The following is a 24108-nucleotide window of genomic DNA, read 5'->3' as shown; positions in this document are numbered from 1 at the left end:
AGCTCATGTATTTATGTTTAAGTCAGACTTTCATTCCTGAAATCTGGGTCATGCACTTTAGATGGGATGGGGTGAGCTAGGGAAGTGACCCTAACTCAAGTTCCATGGATTCAGAGTACAAGAGGTATTAGACATTCAGAGAAAAACTTAGGCGGTTTTTTTTCCCCCCCAAATATAGAATGATGAAAACCAGACAGGCAAATAGAAAATATCTACCAAGTAATCTAGTGGAGAAATTCTTAATTCTGTGCTTTTAATGTCAGATTATTTCTAGTCCTCTATTCAACTGGTGAGAATGATCGAAGCAACCTGCAAGTAGGAGAATTGTTCTAAGATTCTTAAGATTCTACATTGAGTCTTCCCTTCTTTCCTTCCTTCCTTCCTTCCTTCCCTTTCTCTCTCCTTCCTTCCTTATTTCCTTCCTTCCTTCCTTCTCTCTCTCCTTCCTTCTTTCTCTCTCTCCTTCCTTCCTTCTCTCTCTCCTTCCTTCCTTCCCTCTCTCCTTCCTTCCTTCCTTCCCTCTCTCCTTCCTTCCTTCCTTCCATCCATCCTTCCTTCCTTCCTCCCCTCTCTCCTTCCTTCCTTCCTGCCTTCCTTCCATTCTTCCTTCCTTCCTTCCCTCTCTCTCTCCTTCCTTCCCTCTCTCTCTCCTTCCCTCTCTCTCCTTCCTTCCTTCCTTCTCTCTCTGTCCTTCCTTCCTTCCTTTCTTCCTTCCTTCTCTCTCTGTCCTTCCTTCCTTCCTTTTATCCTTCCTTCCTTCCCTCTCTCTCCTTCCTTCCTTCCTTCTCTCTCTGTCCTTCCTTCCTTCCTTTCTTCCTTCCTTCTCTCTCTGTCCTTCCTTCCTTCCTTTTATCCTTCCTTCCTTCCCCCTCTCTCTCCTTCCTTCCCTCTCTCCTTCCTTCCTTCCCTCTCTCTCTCTCCTTCCTTCCCTCCCTTCCTTCCTTCCTTCCTTCTCTCCCCTTCCTTCTTTCTTTCTCTCTCTCCTTCCTTCCTTCCTTCCTTCTCTCTTTCTCTCTCCCTCTTTATTTCTCTTTCTCTCTCTCTCTTTCTTTCTCTCTCTCTCTCTCTTTCTCTCTTTCTTTCTTTTCTCTTTCAGACAGGGTCTTGCTCTGTTGCCCAGGCTGGAGTGCAGTAGCTCAACCATGACTCACTGCACCCTCGACCTCCCCAGCTCAAGTGATCCTCCCACCTTAGCCTCCCGAGTAGCTGGGACTACAGTTTCACACCACCACACCACTTTTTTTTTTTTTTTTAAAAGATTTGGTCTTTCCAGGTTTCCAAGACTGATCTAAAAACTCCTGGGATCAAGGTATCCTCCCACCTAAGCCTCCCAAAGTGCTGTGATTACAGGTGTGAGTCACTGTGCCCAGCCCTGTGTTGACATTTTTAATTATACTTTGTATGACCTATAGTATTCTCTTTGCTTTACATTCATAAATAGCAAATCTTTGGGTAATATCAAATATAGTATGCCAAGGAAATAAAGGAAAAACCAAAATACAGAAATGCATGTCACATTAGATAAAAATATATCTCAGAGGGATAAGATATATTACCCTAAATACTGTTCATTAAAAATAATACATGCAGACAAAATATTGAGGTCACATTAATTGCTGAATTCATTTTTAAACGGAAGAGATTTTAGCATCTCTCTTCCTCACTCCATATGCATTATGGCTAAAGATTAAACAGAGTATGCGGTCTCTAGCAGTTACTTATCTAATAACAAACTGGAGACCATTTGCAAGGGTAAGACTCTCTAATACTTCATGAAGATATTGTGCTTCTCACCTGAAACCCAACACATATTTCGTATTTTATTTTGTCTGGCTTTCTTGCTACACTGTAACTGTATATCTCAGATGTTTCTAGGTCTCTGACTTTTAAATTCCCATTTGTTTGTGTGTCTTGCCATCAACTGTGTTTAAATTTAGGTCTATGCTGATCTGCACTTGGCTTTGGAGACATGATACCCTACACGTAAAGTTAGTTCATAGGTAGTACTGACGTTTCAAAAAAGAGAGAGACTATAAGATTCTTTCAGTACACTTGCATTTTTAGGCCCATGTCTAGAATCTTTCAGGTCCCTCAAACCTGAGCTGGAGAGAAATTTTAGTCTCTATTTCTCTAATCCTAAAATCAACTAAATTGCTATCACTCACAACAGTGCATTCTTCATAGTAAGTATCCAATAAATGTCTGAAGAATTGACCTAACAAAGGGTTTAAAACTATAAACAATGATTCTGTCCGTGAACTAACTAGTAAACTTTCACTGCTATAGACAGCATACTGTCTTTAGTCTTTCGCCATAATGTACATGGAGTGAGAGAAGATAGATACTAAAATCTACTTCATTTTAAAAATGAATTCAGCAATTAATGTGACTTCAGTATTTTGTCTGCATGTATTATTTTTTAATGAACACTATTTAGGATGATATATCTTATTAATGTGAGATATATTTATATTAAAGTGATATGTGTTTCTATATTTTGATTTTTCCTTTACTTCCTTGGCATACTATATTTGATACTACTCAAATTACAGTCATCCCTTGGTATCCACAGGTAATTTGTTCCAGGATGTCTGTGGATACCAAATCCATAGATGCTTAAGTCCCTGATATTAAATAACACACTATTGCTTATAATCTAAGCACGTCCTTCTGCATACTTTAAATCATCTCTAAGTTACTCTTCATTAAGTAATGCTACATGAGTAGTTATACTGTATTGTTTAGGGGAAAATGAAAAGAATAAAATTCTGTGGATGTTCAGAACAGATGCGATTCTTTAAAAATATTTTCAGTTCGTGGTTGGTTGAATCCATGAATGTAGAACCCATGGATATAGAGGCCCAATGCATGATGGAGCTTTCACACACCAGGTTTGGATAGTCCTGTTTTGAAAACAGAGCTCTCAATATATTTTCCCCTATAGCTTTCTAATTTCAGTTCTGTTTTTATTTTGTAATCGAATGTTCTTTTTTGATGTCTATTCTTCATCAATGATCCATAAGTTCCATGAAGCAGGTTTTCGTATTTGCTATATTTTGCTCATTACTATAATATGTAATATACAAACTGACTCATTCTTCAGGTATTCATTGATTTTAAAATTATGTGTCAAGACCTATGTTGGATGATGGGGAGAGAGCCAAAAGCAAGGAAGCCATGACTTTGTTTTTGGTAACTTTGTAAATAACAACACTACAGTGTTCCAGGTGCTCTCTAAATGAAGAATAATATGTCTAGGCATCTTTCTTTGAAATAATCTAACATGTGGATGGACAATTACAATGCTACACACTATAAGTTTATAGAACTATGGGCAAATGTTCTGATTGTTACAGATAAATACTTTATTGTGGATATGTGGAGGTCAAAGAGGATAATGGAAAATGCTATCGTTAAAATACATTGTAGACTTTGTCAAATAAGACAAGGCACAGAATAGCACCACAATAAAATGCATACATACAAATCACTCTTTGTATGTGTGTGGTAGGGAATGTGCATTTGAGGACTTAGTGTATTGGGATGTGACTTTCTTAGTGTACTGGGATGTAAGGTGAGTAACTTTCTCAGCAGCCAGATACTATGTAGTCTCATACAATACAGAGTGTGGAATTTACACTGACATTGACATGAGACTTTTGGAAGAAGCATGTTTTTCATAACAGAAATTGCGTAGATATTGTAAAATATATTTTCTTGATAAACTACTGAACAGCTGAAAACCCCATGCTCTGTTACTTACACCTATGTAGACACACACACACACACATATATATATATATTTATATATATTCTCCTTAAGGACTTTCTACCAAGACAAAGCATTAAGAAATATTTCCAAATATTTGGTACAAGAAAGTATCCATTACAAATTGATAAAATAAAATTGGCAACAAATACACTGTTAACTATTGAATAATACTGATTATTTCAAATATTGAATGACTAAGACTTTATGTGAACAAATATCTACCACAGCCTAAGTTAAGATCAAGTTAGGAGAGAAGAAAATGGAGAATCATGAATTAGTGATGAATATATCTGGAAAGGAATGAAAGAAATCACTGTGGCTAGTAAATTATAATATGGATAATACTGATGTGATATTGAACCAATGCTCCTTGGATCATTAATCCACATATTTTCAGCTTTCTACACCCATTGAAATCAATGCTTCCACAGCTTTGGGGCATCAAGCTCAGACAAATGGCCCATTGCTTATGTCTGAGTTTTAAATTTTATAGGCGGATTTGTCTACAGTGAATCAATTGTCTTGAAAGCAGGCTCTGTGGAGAAATATAGGGTTTTCAATATTATAGAATATTTTTTCAGTGATTGAGAGACAAGAGCTATACGGCATAGTAAAAGCAAATAAAACATAAGGGAATTTATAATTAAACAAATCCTTTCCAGTTCTGGATGTTGAAAATAGAAATGAAGAAATGAAAGGGTCTGTTGCATCTACTGTAATCCATCTGTATTGATCTATCCCTGCAATCAATTCTGTGGATTGCCAATTTGGTTGGTGCTCATTGGACAGTTTTTCTGCTGGTTTTGGCTAGATTCACTCACACATTTGCCTTCAGCCAGCGGTTGAAGGCTTCATTCATATGTCTGACAGTTGGCTGGTAATTTGCTGACTGTTGGCCAAGGGACAGGGGAACCGGGCCATATGTCTCAAATCATATAGCAAACTAGCCTGGACTCATGCACATAGTGGTGGTGGCAGGTCTCCCGTGAAGCAATATGAGTGGAAATTAAAAGGTCTCTTAAGTCCTAAGACCATCATTTTCTCTTTCTATTGACAAAATAAAGTAGCAAGGCCAGCCCAAATCCAAGGTTTAGAAACACAGACTCCATATCTTCCTGAAAAATCTCAAAACTATTATAGCCATTTTTTTTTTTTTGCAATGTCCCATAAAGGCTGTCTTGGTGGAGTCAGCAAGAACTCAAAAGAGAACAATCAGTCGACAGGCTCCTCCCACCTCCCAATGCACCAAAAGCATCACACATGCTCTGACTCCTGAGAAAATTAATGCAAAGACCCAGACAAAGTCAAGCAGAGGGAAAATGTGCTAATAAAGATTTTGAAAATAACAATATGTACTTAGTACCATTTGCCCTATACCAAATATACAACAGTAAAGCAAAGAAGGTTACGAAGCACATAAAAATAGGAGAATCCCAACAAAGGGCATCTGTAACAAACTTCATATTTAATGGTGACAGACTGGCTGCTTTTCTTCTAAACCTAGTAAAAAGACTAAACAATTTTCTCACTTTTTCTTTTCCATATCACACTGGAAATCCTACCAAGTGCAAGATGGCTAGAAAAAAGAAAGAAAAGAAAAAGACAAAACAGACAAATCGGAAAATACTCATGAAAACTGTCTCAATTTGCAGATCACATGTTAGTTTATGCAGAAAATTTATCCCTCCCTCAGTCTCCAGAAAATGCTCCTCAAGCTAAAAAAAAAAAAAAAAAGGTCAACCAAGATATTGGGTGTAATGCACATTGTGACAAATGTATCTAACTGTATTAATAACGAATGGCACTTTGAAAGAGGTATTAAAGATAGGAGGTAGCCTAAATAATTTCAGAAAAGAATGTTTTGTCAAAATACAGAAGGCCAACAGCAAAAGGAACTGCACATACCCCTAATATACCTCTGTGTTTATCAAAGGGGTAATATTTAGCAATGATGAAGTAACTACATTTATCCTGACGTTAAAAAAATAAGTAAATACAGTGTAGTTACTGAGTGCTGAATTTCTCACTGTCAAAGACAAGACTTGACAAGTAAGTAAGGAGAATGTTACAATAAATTCTGTGGTGCTGGAATAGAATCAGATCTATCAGTCTAAAATCATTTATTTTTGTAGATACATAGATAAAAACAAATATTAATATATGTGTATATGTATTTATTAGTGAACATACATATTTTTTGTAACTCTGTTCTCTTAGGGAGCCTAGAGGCAGTAATACAGCAATGCCAATGAGCATACTTAGTACCCAGATCATGGCTTCTAAATACCACCCTCTAATAAAAGAAGAAAAAGGGAAAACCCCTTGCAGAAACATTGATTCTGAAGTTTGGGCAGAGAAACTGCACACTGAGCTTGGTCCTGGATTTTCTTGTATTGCCAGAAACTAAAATGCTTTACTAAATGTACGATACATGAATAGGACACAAGCACTAACTTGAAAGTGTTTCCAATAAGCGCAGGGGGTTGGAGGGGACAATGAACAATAAAATAAATAGCGAAAGTATTGGATTATGACCAGAGAGTAAATAATTACATTTGTGACAATAGTGATGTAAATACATGAGTGAATAAATAATGTTTTAAAAATTGAAAAATACATACATGGCTTAAGAAGGAATAAAAAAAGAAACAGTAAACTTGAAGAGCCAAAATAAACTGCAATTTTAAATTTTACATATGTCTGCACCTTTCCTGTCATCTGTGATTAGAAAATAGACAAGGAAATGAGCAAGATGAGAGCGATTATCACTTTTTTTTTTCCACTTTTGAATTGTGATGTGTAAAATTTCACTCTACAATTTTGGAGTAACTAAAGTTGTAAGGAGACACATGAAGTCGGTTGTAGCTCTAACAGAAAAGATATTCAAACATATTTGACTCTAAGTTTGACTTTGGGAGAGCCGGCCTTTGTTGTTTTTTTGTCTGTTGGTTTGTTTTCCTTTCTTTCTCTCTTTCTCTTTCTCTTTTCTGTCATGTAAGTAGAGATGATTTTATTGATAGCACTTAAACTCAGGAAGATAATAGCCCCTTTGATACTTCTCAAAAAGCCCATTGGCTCATAAGACTACACACTGCATATATTGAGGAAAAAAAAAAAAAAAAAAACACGTATCTTTGTGTGTGTGCTCTGGGATTTGAGTAAATTCTGGAAAGAGGGAGAACTGTTTAAAATCAGTCAGTGTGTGTTTTTTATTTCCCTAATGTTCCACATGATCTGTACCACTCCAGTGCCTACAACTCCACGAAGGGTACTCAAATTTTATATTGTATTTATTTGAAAACCTTTGTGGCTGCCTTTGAGAATACAACATTTGGAGTTGTATTCTCAAATATATGTATCTCCTCAGTTGCTGCTTTATGTCATTCCTTTGTACTGATATACATAAAATGCATTATAATGTTACATGATGTCCACCTAACTTTAATAATTAGACTAACATAAAATAACTGGATTTGAATCCTTTGTGTAACATAATAGAGACCAAAAGTAATGCAGTTACAGTGACATGACCGGTATTAGAGAGTTCACTGGAAATGACAAAAGTAATTTGGTATTAGAGTGGGATTTCTTTCAAAAAATAAGTCAAGTTAATTTTTTTTAAGCATAATACCATTTTCTTTGATTTAATCAAAGGATCTTATAGAAAAACATCTGTCTCTAATGTTCTTATGTCTGTTTTTCATTTGGTCTAAAATCATTAGAGCGCTGAATAGCTCAGGCAGCCTATAAAAAGTGCTGTGTGTGAATGATGCAGTATATTCTTTGGAATTCACTCATCCATGCAAAGTAGCAGGTGATAGAGAACTCTTTCTGAATTCAGATGAAAGGACAAATAATTGTCTCATGATGCATTTGATATAAACCTAATTCAGGATGTATACCAGCTTGTCAGTTGAAAGTTTAAATGATTTGTTTGGTCTTTTTTCTACAGATGTTTACCATTTTAACTAAAGAAATATCTTCTATCTTATTTGGCATATTCCATATCATGGCTCAGCCCAAAATGCTCAGCAGTAAAGTGAGAAGATACAAATCTAAGCTTGATGTGATGCAGCTTTTTGTCTTTGAGGACTGTTCTTAATTACTTAGAGCTTTAGATATCTGTAAACTAGATAAAGAAATAACAATGATGCAATATATTAAAATAATTATTGGAGAAGATGAATGATGAAAAAGACAATAAAATACAAAACATTATTTACTCATAAAAGTATGGTATCTTAGTCTTAAACTTCTAAAAGTTTACAAATATAACTTTTAGATGACTACTGCTATTCCCAAAGTAGGGTAAGAAGGCTAGATAACTACACACAACTGATAAGTTCAATTGATTTTAAACATTTTAAATTATTTTTATTGTTTTATTAAACAAATACTTATCCAACCAAACTACGCACTATTGTGTTACTCTTATAGTATTTAAACATAAATACAATAACGTTTTTAATGATAGTATAATACGTAGAAAATTGAAAACAGTTTTCTTCTACCTGCAATTTTGGATTCAATTATGTGCAATAACACTTTCCATTTTTTTCATGACTGAAAACTCATAAAAATTTACAGATTGTTTCATTTATAAAATATGCATTTCCCAAGCAAAAAATCATAATTATATTCATTTTAAATGTCCTCATATCTAAATTACTTAAAAGTAGTAGCAGCGGCCATGGTGGTAGTAGAAGTAAAAATAATAGTGATTTAAAAATATTTGTATATAGAATGAAAATGTTAAAAGAGACAGAGATCAAGATAAAAGAAAGATAAAAGAAAGAGAGGAAAGAATAAAAAAAAGAATACAGGTGTTACTCAGAAATAGATAAAGATTAAAAGATAAGAGATAAAGAGATAAAAACATAAAAGAGAGAAATAATAATCCTGGATGCAAATTACGGAGTTCTGATACATGTTTCAATAGTGTGATTCTTTCCTTTCTTTACTCTAGATAGACAGCAATTACTCAGTTCTTTTAATAGAATATTCTTGGAAAATTATTTGGGACTTAACTCAAGTTAGATGTGCAGATATACCTAAGCTTTATCAGAAGAAAATTTCAAAATCTGGAGAAATTCAAGAAAATACACCAATTTAAAATATAAATATAGAAAAGAAATATGATAAAGTTTTCTTTTTTCTTTTTCTTGAGGTTTAGCATAATACCTTTGTGTCTTGCATTATATAAGAATACACAGAATTATAGCTCATATAGTTTTAAGCTTTGTATTTTGAGATAATTACAGATTCCCAAGATGTTGCAAAATTTGTACACAAAAGTTCTGTGCACCCTTTACTGTCTGTCCCAGGTAACAGCTTATAGGACAATAGTACAATATCAAACCCAGAAGCTTGACATTGGTACGCTCTATATGTATAACATGCCATTTTATTACATGTAGATTTAAGTAAGCAGAGATGGAATCAAGATACAGAACTATTCTATTACTGCAGAGCTCTCCCTTATGCTACTTTTTTATTGTATCATAAGGGGATTTTCAATTGTATAATATTTTTTCTCATTATCAATTTGTGATCTCACAAAAATATGCATTTAAATACATAAAGTTAAATTTACGTATTTACACATGTCTGGATAGTTGAGTGCACGCTCTCACACACAAACACACACACACAACACTTTTTCAAATGAAATACCCCTTGTGAAAAACAGAGCTGGAAGATTGATCCAAATCACGTATTTTGTAACCTGACATTTATATAGCTTAAAATTTTCTCTTGATATGGGGCCATTGTATTACTATAACCTTAGTGCAGTGGATGATATAAAGGTCTTTTTCTCCCTACTAGGTATATTTGCCTATGCCATATTAACTCGAACACAGTATATAACCACCGTATATACTTTCCGTGGTTCTATACCTACCTATGGATAGACAAGTTCTGCTGAATTGAATTATTTGATATACAAGTAGGCCTTTATGATCTTTTAAGCTTTATCACATTGTTGTCTCAAAATGTGTAATTGTTTTTAGATTTGCGTAACTAGTAATACAAATAAGTTGTGTTGTGCTTTTTTTCCTGGGGAATTTCTAAGGACGCCGTGGAAATATTTCAAGTATTAAAATAAAATACGAAAAATAAAAGCTGCTGGGCACAGTGGCTCACAAGTGTAATCCCAGCACTTTGGGAGGCCCAGGTAGGCAGATCCCCTGGGGTCAGGAGTCTGAGACCAGCCTGGCCAACATGGTGAAACCCCATCTCTACACAAAATATAAAAATTAGCTGGGTATGTTGTGCACTCCTGTAATCCCAGCTACTTGAGAGGCTGAGGCAAGAAAATCACTTGAACCCGGGATACAGAGGTTGCAGTGAGGCAAGATCATGCCACTGCACTCCAGCCTGGGTGACAGAGTGAGACTCCATCAGAAAGAAAGAAAGAAAGAAAGAAAGAAAGAAAGAAAGAGAGAAAGAGAGAAAGAGAGAAAGAGAGAAAGAGAGAAAGAGAGAAAGAGAGAAAGAGAGAAAGAGAGAAAGAGAGAAAGAGAGAAAGAGAGAAAGAGAGAAAGAGAGAAAGAGAGAAAGAGAGAAAGAGAGAAAGAGAGAAAGAGAGAAAGAGAGAAAGAGAGAAAGAGAGAAAGAGAGAAAGAGAGAAAGAGAGAAAGAGAGAAAGAGAGAAAGAAAGAGAGAGAAAGAGAGACAGAGAGAAAGAGAAAGAAAGAAAAAGAAAGAAAGAAAGAAAGAAAGAAAGAAAGAAAGAAAGAAAGAAAAGAAAGAAAAGAGAGAGAGAGAAAGAAAAGAAAGAAAGAGAAAGATAAAGAAAGAAGGAAGGAAGGAAGGAAAGAGAAAGAAAGAAAGAAGCTAATATATTATAAAGGGTTGTGGGGATATATAGGAACTGCAAAAGCATAGGAAGACTGAAAAACTAATAACTTTTTATTTGTAAGCCACTTTTACTAAATATTACTGTAGTAATAAACTTTCTTCAATGCATGACCTCTGCAACTGTGGCATTCAGACACACCACTATGGGTCTACCTAAAAGACCTGTAACTGATGTTCGAAAAATTAGGTTAACTTCCAACTAAATATCTGAGTAAGCGATTTCAATTTTGAATGTCATATAAACCAAATACCACAGTCCCTCCATACTTACATATGGAGAGATGAGTAGCAGAATTTGGGCAGAATCTGGAATAGAAGATGTTTGGCCAGGATAACACAGAAGCATGAGCAATTGTGTCAAGTTATTTGAAAACTGATAGCTATTAGGTTGGTGCAAACGTAATTGTGGTTTTTGCATTGTTGGAATTTGCCATTTTATATTGGAATACATTCTTAAATATACGTGGTTATGTTATACATCATTTTAATGGACCTTTCTTTATGATTTTTTTGTTAATGACTTATTACTTGCTATTTATTTTAGACTATGGGAATGATGTTAGACAAAAAGCAAACTCTAGCGATTTTCTTATTCCTATTCAAAACGGGTTGAAAAGCAGCTGAGACAACTCGCAACATAAATAACGCATGTGGCCCAGGAACTGCTAAGGAATGTACAGTGTAGAGGTTGTTCAAGAAGTTTTGGAAAGGAGACAAGAGCCTTGAAGATGAGGCGCATAGTGGCTGGCCATCGGAAGTTGACAAGGACCAATTGAGAGGAATCACTCAAGCTGATCCTCTTACAACTACACGAGAATTTGCTGAATAACTCAAGGTCAACCATTCTAAGGTCATTCAGCATTTGAAGCAAATTGGAAAGGTGAAAAAGTTTGATAAATGGGTGCCTCATGACCTGGGTGAGAAAAAAAAAAAAAATCATCGTTTTGAAGTGTCTTCTCTTATTCTACGCAACAACAAGGAACCATTTCTCCATTGGATTGTGATGTGTGATGAAAAGTGGGTTCTATTTGACAATTGGCAATAAAAATCTCAGTGGTTGGACCCAGATGCAGCTCCAAAGCACTTCCCAAAGTCAAACCTGCGTCAAAAAAAGGTCATGGTCATTGTTTGGTGGTCTGCTGCTGCTCTGATCCACTACAGCTTTCTGAATCCCCATGAAACCATTACATCTGAGAAGTATGTTCAGCAAATCGATAAGATGCACCAAAAATTGCAATGCCTGCAGCTGGCATTGGTCAACAGAAAGGGTGCAATTCTTCATGACAATGCCTGACTTTGCATTGCAAAATCGATGCTTCAAAAGTTGAATGAATTGGGCTATGAAGTTTTGCCTCATCTGCCATATTCACCTGACCTCTCACCAACCGACTAACACCTCTTTAAGCATCTTGAGAACGTTTTGCACTGGCTATACAGGAATAAACAAACTTATTTCTCATTGGCAAAAATGTGTTGGTTGTAATGGTTCCTATTTTGATTAATAAAGATGAGTTTGAGCCTAGTTATAATGATTTAAAATTCATGATCCAAAACCACGATTACTTTTGCACTAACCTAATATTACATTCTCATAAAGTGCTTAGTACAAGCATAACCCATTTACATAAATTAGCTCAGTTATTCCACATAAACACTCATAGTATCTCATTTTCCAGGTAAGGATATTGAGACCTCAATGTATTATCTAGCCAGATTTTGAATCTTAGAAGGCTTTTGGGGTCTAGAAGTGCCAAGTTTAATATAAAATGCCAAATATTCGCAGAAGCATGGCCTGTGAGCTGGCTTACATGTACAGGGTTGTAGAAAACCAATATCCTTTTGAGAAGTAACACTTTTTTGATGTTTGTTTTCAAATGACCACAGGGGAAAGTACAGCAAAGAGAACAATCATCTGATCTCCTTTCTTAACATTAAGTTGGCCATCTGAGAGTCAGGCAGAATTCTATGAAGAATCAATTCTCAAGAACACAGATGATCTTTGAATACTGCTTGGGTAGTGTAACAGGAACTTTTGATGATGGCTTCCATCGGTTCACAATGGACCCTGCCCCTTTGGGTATTAATGAGCTATTGCAGAACATCAGTGACAGAAGAACTGTACGTAAGGGACAATCAGCTGTGATTATGTCCTTATACGTGCTCATCTTTCTTACTTTTCTCTGTAGGAGGAACTCCCAAGAACCACTGGGAAACATTGGGCAGTGGCTAAGAACCAAATTTTAAGTTCTAGCGTCATTCTGAGATTTTTAAAGTTATCTGTATGCCTTCGAGGGGGTATTTGCAGGTTGAATTAGAGGGTAAAAATGTGTAAGAGAGAGAGAGAAAGAGAGAGAGAGAGAACACTAGTAAGAAATGTCCTAGAAGGCTGGAAAAAATTAGTTGCAGAAAGTATGTTATAAATGCCCTAGAGAGAATGAAATAAAATAAGCCAAGTTCATTTTAATACAGTTTATTTTCAGAAAAGATCTAGATTGCTTCTCAGCCTTTTGGCTAAGATCAGGTTCAGAATAGGTCTAGATTTACAGAAATGTGAAGATGCTATAGAGAGGGTACACAATTTGCTGTAACTATTTTTTTTTCTAACCTTTTAGGGCATTTTGTATTAATGCTCTCTCTTTCTCTTTCTCTCTCTAATTCAACCGGTAACCACATTTCCACACCCAAATTCCATTGTTATTAATGCTGTACATTACTATGGTATATTTTTCATAATTAATAAGTGCATCCATATAAATTATAAAGGCCCATATTTTCTAAAGATTTCCTTAGTTTTTACTAAATGTCATTTTTTCTATCCTAGAATCCCATTTAGGATACCACATTTCATTTAGTCTTCATGTCTTATTGGGTACTTCTTCACTGTGATACTTTTGCAGACTTTCCTTGCTTTGATGACTTTAAACTGTTCGAGTACTGGTCATTATCTTTTAGAATGTCTTCCAACTGGGGTTTGCCTGATATTTTTCTTATGGTTAGACTGGGAATGGAGGTTTTGTGGAGGAAGACAACAGAAGTAACATTCCATTTGCACTGCATCATGTCAAAGGTACATACTATTACCATGATTTAACATTGTTGATGTTGACATCACCACCTGGTTGATATAGTGTTTGTGAGGCTTCTTCATTTATCAAGTTACTCTTTTATCCCCATTTCCACCTGTTCACTGGAAGGAAGGCATGATGTGCAACACGCTTAAGCAGTGAGGAATTATGGTCCTCTTCCTTGAGGATCTGGTGTTTCTCCAAGTTATTTTAAATTCTTCTGCATGATTTGTCTCTTCTCCCCTTCCCTTCCTTTATTTATTCACTCGACACCTTATTTATCTCAACATAGACATATAGATTTATTTTATACTTTGAATTGCAATCTGATGCTATCTTTTTTATGTTGTTGCTTAATTATTCTGCCTCTGATCATTGGGTGCTCTTCTAGTGTGTTCCTGTGTCCCTTTGATGTAACCAAAATTTTCTTGTTTATTTCTGTTTTGCCTTTTAAGCACTTCCTAACTTTTAGCTTAACAAGATAATCCAGGCCCACAGGTACATTTCCTGCATCAGTCCTAGAATCATTTATTTTTCCAAATGAATACTGGGTTCTTCATCCTGAAGAATAGCTTTAAAAAACAAGGTAAATCTCTACCCAAGCTAGCGACAACAAAAAGAGAGAAAAAGCCTAATCACTAATATTAAAATAAGAGGTCTCATCACTTGTGATTTCTTAGATGTTAAAAGGGTAAAGAAATTCTATGAATGACTCTTTGCCCACGTATTTTATAATTTAGATGAAATGGTTCAAATTCTTGAGACAATCTTCAAAACTCACACAATGGAGATACAGATAACCCAAATAGTCACTATCTATTAAGGAAATGGACTCGGCACTTGATATTTCAAGCTGCCCACTTGGCCCTCTTCCAAGTGTATTTTACTTCCTTTCTTTCACTTCTGCCTAAAGCTTTTCAATAAACCTTCACTCTCGCTCTTAAACTTGCCTTGGTCCCTTAATAAAAAAGTGGCTCAAAACTTCTATTATCCTTCAAAAAAAAAAGCAGTACCAAGCTCAGATGTTTTCACTAATTCAGCAAAACATTTAAGGAAATACAATGCCAAGAGGGAACATTTCCTGCAGTGTGTGTCCAGCATTGCCTAATACCAAAACAAGATAAAGACACAATAAGAAAAGAAAACTACAGATAAATAACTCTCAAGAACATAGATATAATATTTTTTTAATTAGCAACTAAAATCCAAATATGTATACAAAAGAATTATCTGCTACAATTAAGTAGAATTTATTCCAGATATGCAAGAATGCCCTCACTCCCCAATGCTATACAACATTGTACTAGAAATTAGCTAGAGATGGAAAATCATAGTTAGAGAAAGAAGATGAAAAAATAATAAAAGGTGTACCAAATAGACAGGAAGAAATAAATAAATAAAATTGTCTTCTTTCACAGATAGTATGATTGTCTCAGTAGAAAGCCAAACAATTTAGAAGTACCTCCTGCAACTAAGTGAGTAATAGCAAGGTTGCAAGATGCAAAATCAATAAGTAAATATCAATTGTTTTCCTGTATATTAGCAATAAATGATTAGAATTCAATTTTTAAGACAGAAATATTTAAGTATGACAAAATATGTAACACAATCTATATGAGGAAAAATATACGACTCTGATGAAAGAAACCAAGTATATTCTAAGTAAATGGATCAATATCCCATGTTCATGCATTGGAAGACACAGTACTGTTAAGATGTCAATTTTTCCCCAATAGATGTGTGGATTCAATGCAATCCAAATTAAAATACCAGCAAGTAATTTTGTAGACATTTACTAAATAATTCAAAAATTTATATGAGAAGGCAAAATACAACAAATTTGTATTGATTATTGCTTAAGATTAAGTTGGAAAATCCATATTACACCACCACAAGACTTATGGAGTAAGACAGTGTGGTATTGGTGAAAGAAGAGATATAGATTAAAAGAACAGACCATAAGGAATTGGCACTGTATTTCAAGTTTGATGTAGCTATAGTTGTCAGAGGATTCAAATTTTCATGTTTTTATTTTCTTCACATATTTTTCTCTTCCTTCTCCTTTCTTTGCTTCCTTCCATTCTTTTTTGTTTTCCCTGATGCCTTTGGAGTTTCCTAAGTCCTCCTCCTCCTGAGAGATAGTCTGTAGCTTGAAGCTTTTTCATCTATAATCCACCATAATCATATTGGAGTCCTATGAGTGTAGAAGTAATAATATGTGGGAGTGGGAGAGTAATCCACAATCTTCTGATTAAATCTCAAGCTTTTAGTGGACCTGTGTCTCCAGGGAGACCTTCACACGTTTCTCTTTAGAGGTGTGGCTTCTTTGTTTTGCACCCATTATCTACCCCTTTCTCTGATTGTAGCATTCTCTATCAGTTATCTCTGAAACTAAGAACCTGTTGACTGTGACTTTGCCCCTTTCCTTAGGTAAGACAGCAAGGCTGGAAGGGGTTGGAGTGGGATTCCCTTCTCCTAGGTTGGGTGATTTAATGAAAGAGAACTTTCTTCTGGAGAGTATGCATTTGTTAAGGAGAAGGTTATTAGTGTATTTTTCACAGTGATTACTGTTCCTCTTTTGTTTTTAGAGCCAGTAGGGAGTTCTTGTGAATTATCCACTGGTGAAGTTTCTGGTGATAGAGCGCAGGAAGGTATGGAGGCCCTCCTAAGACTGCCCACCCACACAGCCCCGGGAGACTCTCCCTTTCAGATTAGTTCACCCTTCACTCTAGCAATTCGTTGACATTAAAAAGGAATTGTTGCTAGTCGTTTGTGGACCTAGCAGCTTCTACCCCTGGTAAGTGGATCACAGTATCTCTCTGGCTGTGTTTGTTTCTCCAGATTACACTGTGGCAGTTCTTCCTGAGAACTTACTTCTCTGGTGTGTCTGAGAAAAGTGAATTTTCAGCTTGTCTAATTTTTTGTTGTTGTTGTAAAGATGGCAAACTCCTGACATATTGAAGCTGTAACCTGAAATTCATTATTTTTTTAATTATACAATGTTACCTCTAGGTGTAATGTAAAAGTAATAGATGCATGGTCTATTTCATTATCTTCTAACTCTCCACTGGAAGATACATATCACTTTATGGAGTTCAAACTACCTTAAAGAGTTTATGCAATTGAATTCTTTTTTGTTATATGAACATAAGCTTTTGATCATTTCCATAGTAACCTAAACATTTGAAACATAAGATACAAAATTGAACTTAGTCAAGTTACCTACTTTAAATGGATATATAATTATGTCTTTTTTCTGAAATAATATCTTTAGTCAAAGGATTTGTATTTTTTTCAGCTTTTTGTTTTTTAATTTTCATATTAATTATTTTCCCCACTTGGGCTCCTGAGTATAGGAATAGAATCCCATTATTAAAATGCTGATATCTGACAAGATTACATTTACTAGAAATTTAATACAAATAGAGTGTTACAAGACCCAGTATTTCATGATTCCATAGTCATTCTATATTTTCTTTTATACTCAGAGTGTGAACTAGATCTTAGTTATAGAAATATTTGGATCTAGTTTATTTTAGGATGTTGGTAGAAACGGGGACAAGTTATTCACCAATCTTCTTCTCAGGCTCAGAGGAAGATTGTATATCCAGTTTTTCCACTGTAATTAGGTTGGAGCCATATGACTAGGCTCTAGACAAAAGAAGGACAGTGAAAATACTAGACATCACTTTCAGGCATGCCGCACCCGTAATAGGGTATCCCAAGGCTCCAAGACTCCTTAAAAATATTAACAATTATATTCTCACAGCAGGAAGCAGCATATGGTCAATGTGTGTGTGTGTGTTTCTGTGTGTGTGCATCTAAGTGGGCACAATAGATATATTTAGAATTGGCAATTTTAAATTAAAATTAATTGATTAACATAATTTTTTTCCAATTCAATAGTGCTTTATAACTTTTTAAAAAAATTTTCAAAAAGTGTAGGAGTGGGTCACCTTCATCAGATTCACCGAAGTTTTTTAGGCATATTTCTATTTCTTAATCTGCTGAATCAGAATCTATGTGAATGGAACTCAAAATTTTGCATTTTAAACAAATAATCTCTCTATAGGCTAAAATTAGGGACATGGTACTTAATTTTAAAGGCTTTTTCATATTACCCATTCATTTAATCTACATATAAACCTTCTTGTTTTACTAGGAATTTAAGACATTTTATTTGTGCATTTATTTAATTATGTTACTCCTTACACTAATGAAAACAAAGAAAAAATAGGAGGATTTTAAAAATTCATTTAACAGAATGAGGTTTTTGTTTTGTTTTGTTTTGTTTTGTTTATTAGAGGAAATTGAGCTAAACAATTCCAGGGGGTAAAAATACGATGAAGCCAATTAAAAGGTTAATATGTAAAATGTGTGACAGATGGCAGGCCCTTTCTGGTCCCCTAGAGTTCCAACAAGGCTGACTTCGAGCTTGGGATCTGACTGTGAGCTTCAGCTATGACCACCTTTCAGAATTTCAGATGCTAAATCTATGACACTTCAAGGCCCTTGATTTTACCTCTGGGATATAGTCCCTTATAAATCTGCTCCATTTCAAAAAAAAAAAAAAAAAAAATGAGATTTCTATGTGAGCTTGAAGAGACTTACCCCTTGCCTCTGGAGTCCTACCCCGTTACAGAGAACAGACTGTGAATTCCTCTTTCAAACCAGAAATCAGTCTCTGCAACAGTCCCCTGGAGGAGTCTGGCAAAAAAAAAAAAAAAAAAAAAAAAAAAAAAAAAAAAAAAAAACCTGTGCTTCTGTTGCCTGCTTTGTTAATAAATAGCAGATTACATTCTCTGGGGCCATGCTAAATTTACAAAGAACATGTTATGCCAGACAAACTTGATTGCTTTTTCGATAAACTCAGTAAATTAGTGGATAAAGGCATAGAGTGGATGTAAAATATCTTGATCATAATAAAACAAGTTGAAAGGAATTCACACACACACACACACACACACACATACACACACATACACACAAAGATCTTGCTTGCAAATTTAATTCAAATTACCTTAGCTTCAAGTGCTGTCACATAGATTAAACACTGAATGAAGAATGACCGTAAAGAAAAGATAATGAAAAATGCTAACAAAGAAATCTATCATAGGCACTTAAAATCTTAATGAATATTATAAAAAAGAGGCTAAATAGCCCAAGCTTTAATTCCTCACTTTGCCTACTCAATTGAGAGTCTTAGAGAATAACCAGAGAAATTGCTATACTTCTTCACTATTTGAAAGCCTATCATATTTAGAGCAATTGGTTCACTCAGGTTTACTAGAGTGTAGATAATAATTCTCTGCTCCACAATTTTAGTCATATTAAATTCTAAGGGAATCGTGACAAATGCAAGGAATATTTTAGTAATTCCATCTGTATTGTTTCATGTTGGGAGTGAGTGAATTTAAGAAAGGTGGATCTGGACTTGGTCTCATTATCTTAGGTGTAGTATCTGTTATTCTAATGTGAGACAGGATACCACAATTGTGCAATTAATTACATAACCCACGGTGTACCTGAATCATAAAGACCCAGTCTTCAAGGTTAGGATGCTGCTGCTTTTGTTTATAATGGAATTCTCTAGTTCTCTTCATCTATTGGAAGCATGGTATACAGTTAAGATCATAGTTTTGAGTCTTGGTTTGCCTTTTAGAAACTGAATACACTTGAAACGTCCCATGATAATTCTTAGCTTCTATTGACTTACATAGGGTTTGATGATGATAACAAGAATTACTTACCTCAGGGAGTCCATTACATTGAAAGTACAAAACATATCCTATGATAAACGTAAATATATAGGTGTCTATGAGCCTTAATGTGTCAGATATATACAATTGCTCAGTGATTTACCTAATTCAAAATAAGTGTTTAATTATTGATGATGATCATAATTAGAATGATACTTTTGGAACTGACATCAAGTCTATCTGGCTAGTAGCCTGATATTCTGTTTTCTTATAACAGAAAAAGTTGGAATATGCCCCCTTTCCCCTAATACTATAATTTATCTTCATGTAACCATTACACTTTTGCCTATTTGACTGAGTGCAATTGAGCCTTTTCAACCTGTTAGATTAGACACTTGTAAATTACATACACTAGCTATTTCCCTTTGGATCCCAAGCATTTGCATTTTTAAAAATTCTTATCGTCATCCACAATTCTGACACCTTTCCCTTATCTTTTGCACTGTGCGGGTGAAAACCCATCTATCTATGACAGTTAAATGGCACTAGAAATAAAATAATTTGCCATAGATAAAAAAGCCAGCCATGTCTACATCAGTAACAGGTAATATACTAACTGACCATTTTCTAATATTCAACGTATGAAGGTAATTAATACCATTGTTATTTTGAATAAACTGAACCAAAGTTTTAATGCTTAAATCTGTTCATATTCTTTGAGGATCTGTTTCTTCATTTGTAAAATGGCAATAATGATCAACAGCAACACAGGATTATTATGAGACTCAAATTATTACTCAGAAGTTTTTGAAATCCTAAAATAATGTAGAAGTTTGAGGAGGCTATTAAGTGACCCACTTATTGAGTAAGGAAAGATAAACCCTAACTCTCATTATTACTTTTATAAACTCCAAACAGGGATATCTTTGGCTACAATAAGGTTTTTATGTGAATCACAAGTAGTTTCATTTTGCAATGCTAATGAACAAACCCGAAATAAGATAATTTGGAAATAAATATAATGGGTTAAATTTATTTTAAAATCCCAAATTTAGAATATTGTTATTGCAAGTTCTTACCTTTTATAATATTACAGTATATATATAAATACATATATATATATATTTTTCTGTATTGAGGATAGCTTCCCTAACAGTCAACTCTAAGTGCTGTCATAGTTGATTCAAATTAAGTCAATTTTCAAAGCTTAGAAAGAACACAGAATTTGGGCAAGAGAGATATGGTATTGATTTCTCATTCTGCAACTTATTAGCAATGGAGGCCTTCAATAAATTACTTAACTTCTCTCAGTCTTAGTATGCTTTATATATTAATTGGGATTTTAACATTTTTATAAGCTATTGAGCTGTCTGCTGATATATATTATTAATATTGCTCAGTGATAAGCCAAAAGTAGGAATCTAACCAAGGATACATACCTTAATCTGTATTAAGGCAAGTTGCCAGGGCTATTGGGAGTAATAACAAATTTAAACCAGTCCCACCAATATGGAAACTTGTGAGACAATTATGCATGCTGAATTTTATCTGAGAGAGGGGGTAATTCATTTAATCACTTTTAGAAATTAATGCCTACTAGGAATACCTTCTGTTTTTCTTTTAAGAAAGAGATTTAATTGTCAGGTTAAGAGCAACTTAATGACTGAGTAAAAGGTCTACATTCATAGGAAACAATTAACTAACTTTTGTGAAAAAAGTGAGCTTTTCATGGAAAAAAAACTGAGCTTAGAGTCAAAAGAACATATTACTTAGCCCTTGATAAGTGTTTTCCTCTTTAAGTTTCAATTGCTAAGTTTGATAAGAAGGAATAATATTACCCCCATAACACTGCAGGAATTGATTAATTAATGTATACAAATTTTAAAAACATATGAGGATGTAATCAGCTTGCAATGCATGTTAATAGCCTTCTCGTTCTGCCATAGACTGGGTTCATCCTCAGGAAGCAGAACGTGAGTCAGAGCTTTCAGAAACATTGTTGATGTGAGAAACCTATGCCAGGGAAAGAGAGTAGGTGACTGGACAGGGTGAGGTAGGAAGGAATAAAAGCCATTTTATAATGAGCTTTGTGGAGATGTGTAGTGCTTTTGGCCATTGGGGATCACATTTCCCTAGAGCCTTGGAGGATAAATGAGAATGAGTAGTATGAGCTTCAAAATTGTCCTCCTGAGAGATGGAAGTGACATGCATTGGTTCGATAGCTCTCATCCCTTTTTTGGTCCAGGGTTGTCAAATAAGTTGTTAAATTTTCTGTGTGTCCAGATTAGTGAGTGCTGCAGTGCTCACTGAGAGCCTGTGTGTGTCCAAAACTACAGTATCAAAGAAGTTCTGGAGGAGAAAGCCCCAGTATAGCTAAGGTACTGCCAGGTTACATCTGAGGAAAGCTGCCTGTCTTAGTAGTTTCAAGAGGAAATGGTGGCCCAAAGAGCATGTCAACTATGGACATAATAGGGCACTACTCAAGTAAACGCAATTAAATGCACTGTCTTCTCACCTACATAAACCCTTGGTACCACTCATTGCTGCCTCTATTCTTCCTTATTTAACTATTTTAAAATAGGTTATTGGGATATAATTTACCTGCAGTAACATCACCTTTACAGTATACAAAAAGGGTGAATTCACATTTGAAAAATGCATGTAGTTTTATTACCAGCACCATTCCCTTTCGGAAGTATATTATTATTAGATTAGCCTGACAGCATCCAGTACAAATTTCCTGCCATTTTATGTCTTTCCTTTTCTTATAACAAGCCTCAAAGGGCTAAGGAATAGAAAAGTACATTCTTTCCAGAAATAAGAAGCAAAATATGCCTTGGATTGGCAAAATATTCTTAACTACCAAAACTGGGAGAGAAATACATGTTTTCTCTGAGCCTTTTTGTCTACCTTTGTGTATGACTAAAATGTTTTCATTTTCTTAGGACTTGCTTATAAAAATCCCTCTGCAAATTAACTAAAATGTTTCACTAGTGAAATTTTGAGAAGTGGGAATACCTATATCTACAAAGTAGAGAGCCTGTGACTAGAGAAAATACTGGAATATGTGGTAGTGAGAGAAGAATTCCTGACAGAGGTAGCTTATTCTATGAAAAGTCTATAGCTGAAAAGGCTTTTTAAAGTTGAACATTTGTTTCATTGGCAAAGACAAATCTATTCATTCTAACCAATCCAGGTTTTAAAGCAAATGACAGCCCAGGTATCACAATGACCAGAACTAACTCTTCCAGCAGAAAGCTTTTGTGATGTTCATTGTCTGAGGAAAAATGAAGAAATGAAGATAAAAAATAGCAAATGGTCATACTCTACAGGCCTTTTATTTCATAAGCCTCCAACAATGAATCTAGTGACCACTTTCACAAAAAGTCTTTATTATAGTTTTAATACTAGCTAAGTGGGCAGAAAAGCCTAGTCTTTCCCTGGATGCCAAGAAGACACTGCCCCTTCTTATATACACTGGAAAAACACATGAAATGTGTTTCGAATTGTGATATACAAAATGAACTCCTGCTTTTAACTGTTAAAATTCCGTGATGGCAACTGTAAGGAAAATGGCAGTGCTTCAGTCAGGAGTAGGCCAAGGTAGACATCGGGTACAGTATGACGCACTGGGTTTGAAGTGCAAGCACACAACCCCATGCATTGTGTAATCACATTTACGTAGCCATATAATGTAACCTGTTTGTGTGAGCTCATATCTGGCTTTGAGTCACTATTGTACTGTACGGATGACCCTGTAGGCAGGAGAATAAAGCCATGTCCCAACTGCCTACAGTCCCTCGAGTGTTCATTCAGTTACCCGCCGCCACCTTCCACCAACTGCCCTCGGACCCCCGCTCAGGTTGGAACGTGACAGCAACATTTTTAAAAGCTGATATAATTATTAAAGTAGCCCTGAGAGAGAGATAGTGAGGGATACCTTCAGATGAGCTCAGAGAAAACCCATGCACCCCTCATCTCTCCTAATAGAGAAATTGAGGAACCAAGAGTTGAAGTAACCTGACCAAGTTCAGGCAGATACTATGAATGTACCCTAATGGTCAGCATCATGAATTTCAATCTCCACCTCTTTCCACTGCATGTGGGTAGTTACAAATATATAGCCGTATTAAGTAACTTTTCAACTTCATAATATTTAAAGAGGAGAAAAGGTCATTATTTTGTAAACAAGTCAAAGAATTATCTTCTCAGAAATGACTAAGATTCACTCTGTTCTTTCCTGTGTACCCAGCTGACGTTATGTGAAGCCTCTTGCCTCTTTTTCTGTTTTCATATAACATTTTAGACACTCTTGCAAAAAGTTTTTTTATTAAATGAAAAATGGGGTGACCCACATTTCACTTGATGTCTGTAGAAGAGAATAGTGATTGAGAAAGATCTTTCTCTTCATTCAAAAGAGCCATGAATGATCTCGGGTTACCAGAAGCAGGAAGCCATCTTGAAAATGTCATTGATGAAAATAAAACAGACAAGCAAATACAAACAAAACTAAATCCATTCCCAATGCTTGACTAATTTTGAAACAGATGGCCTAATTAGAAACTCTGAAAGAACAAGATAGAACCACGTGCCAAAGGGAAATAAGATGCATTACCTCTGGGAGGAAAATAAGTGTTTATGTTAGAGATATAACAACTATTACTTTAATGACTCTGGATAGTCACCTTATAAAAAATCTGGTTAATCTAAA

The sequence above is a fragment of the Macaca mulatta genome, chromosome 20 (genome assembly GCF_049350105.2).
Source record: "Macaca mulatta isolate MMU2019108-1 chromosome 20, T2T-MMU8v2.0, whole genome shotgun sequence".
Classification (NCBI taxonomy): Eukaryota; Metazoa; Chordata; class Mammalia; order Primates; family Cercopithecidae; genus Macaca; species Macaca mulatta.
The sequence above is the reverse complement of the archived record's forward strand: the minus strand, read 5'-3'. Positions refer to the sequence as shown.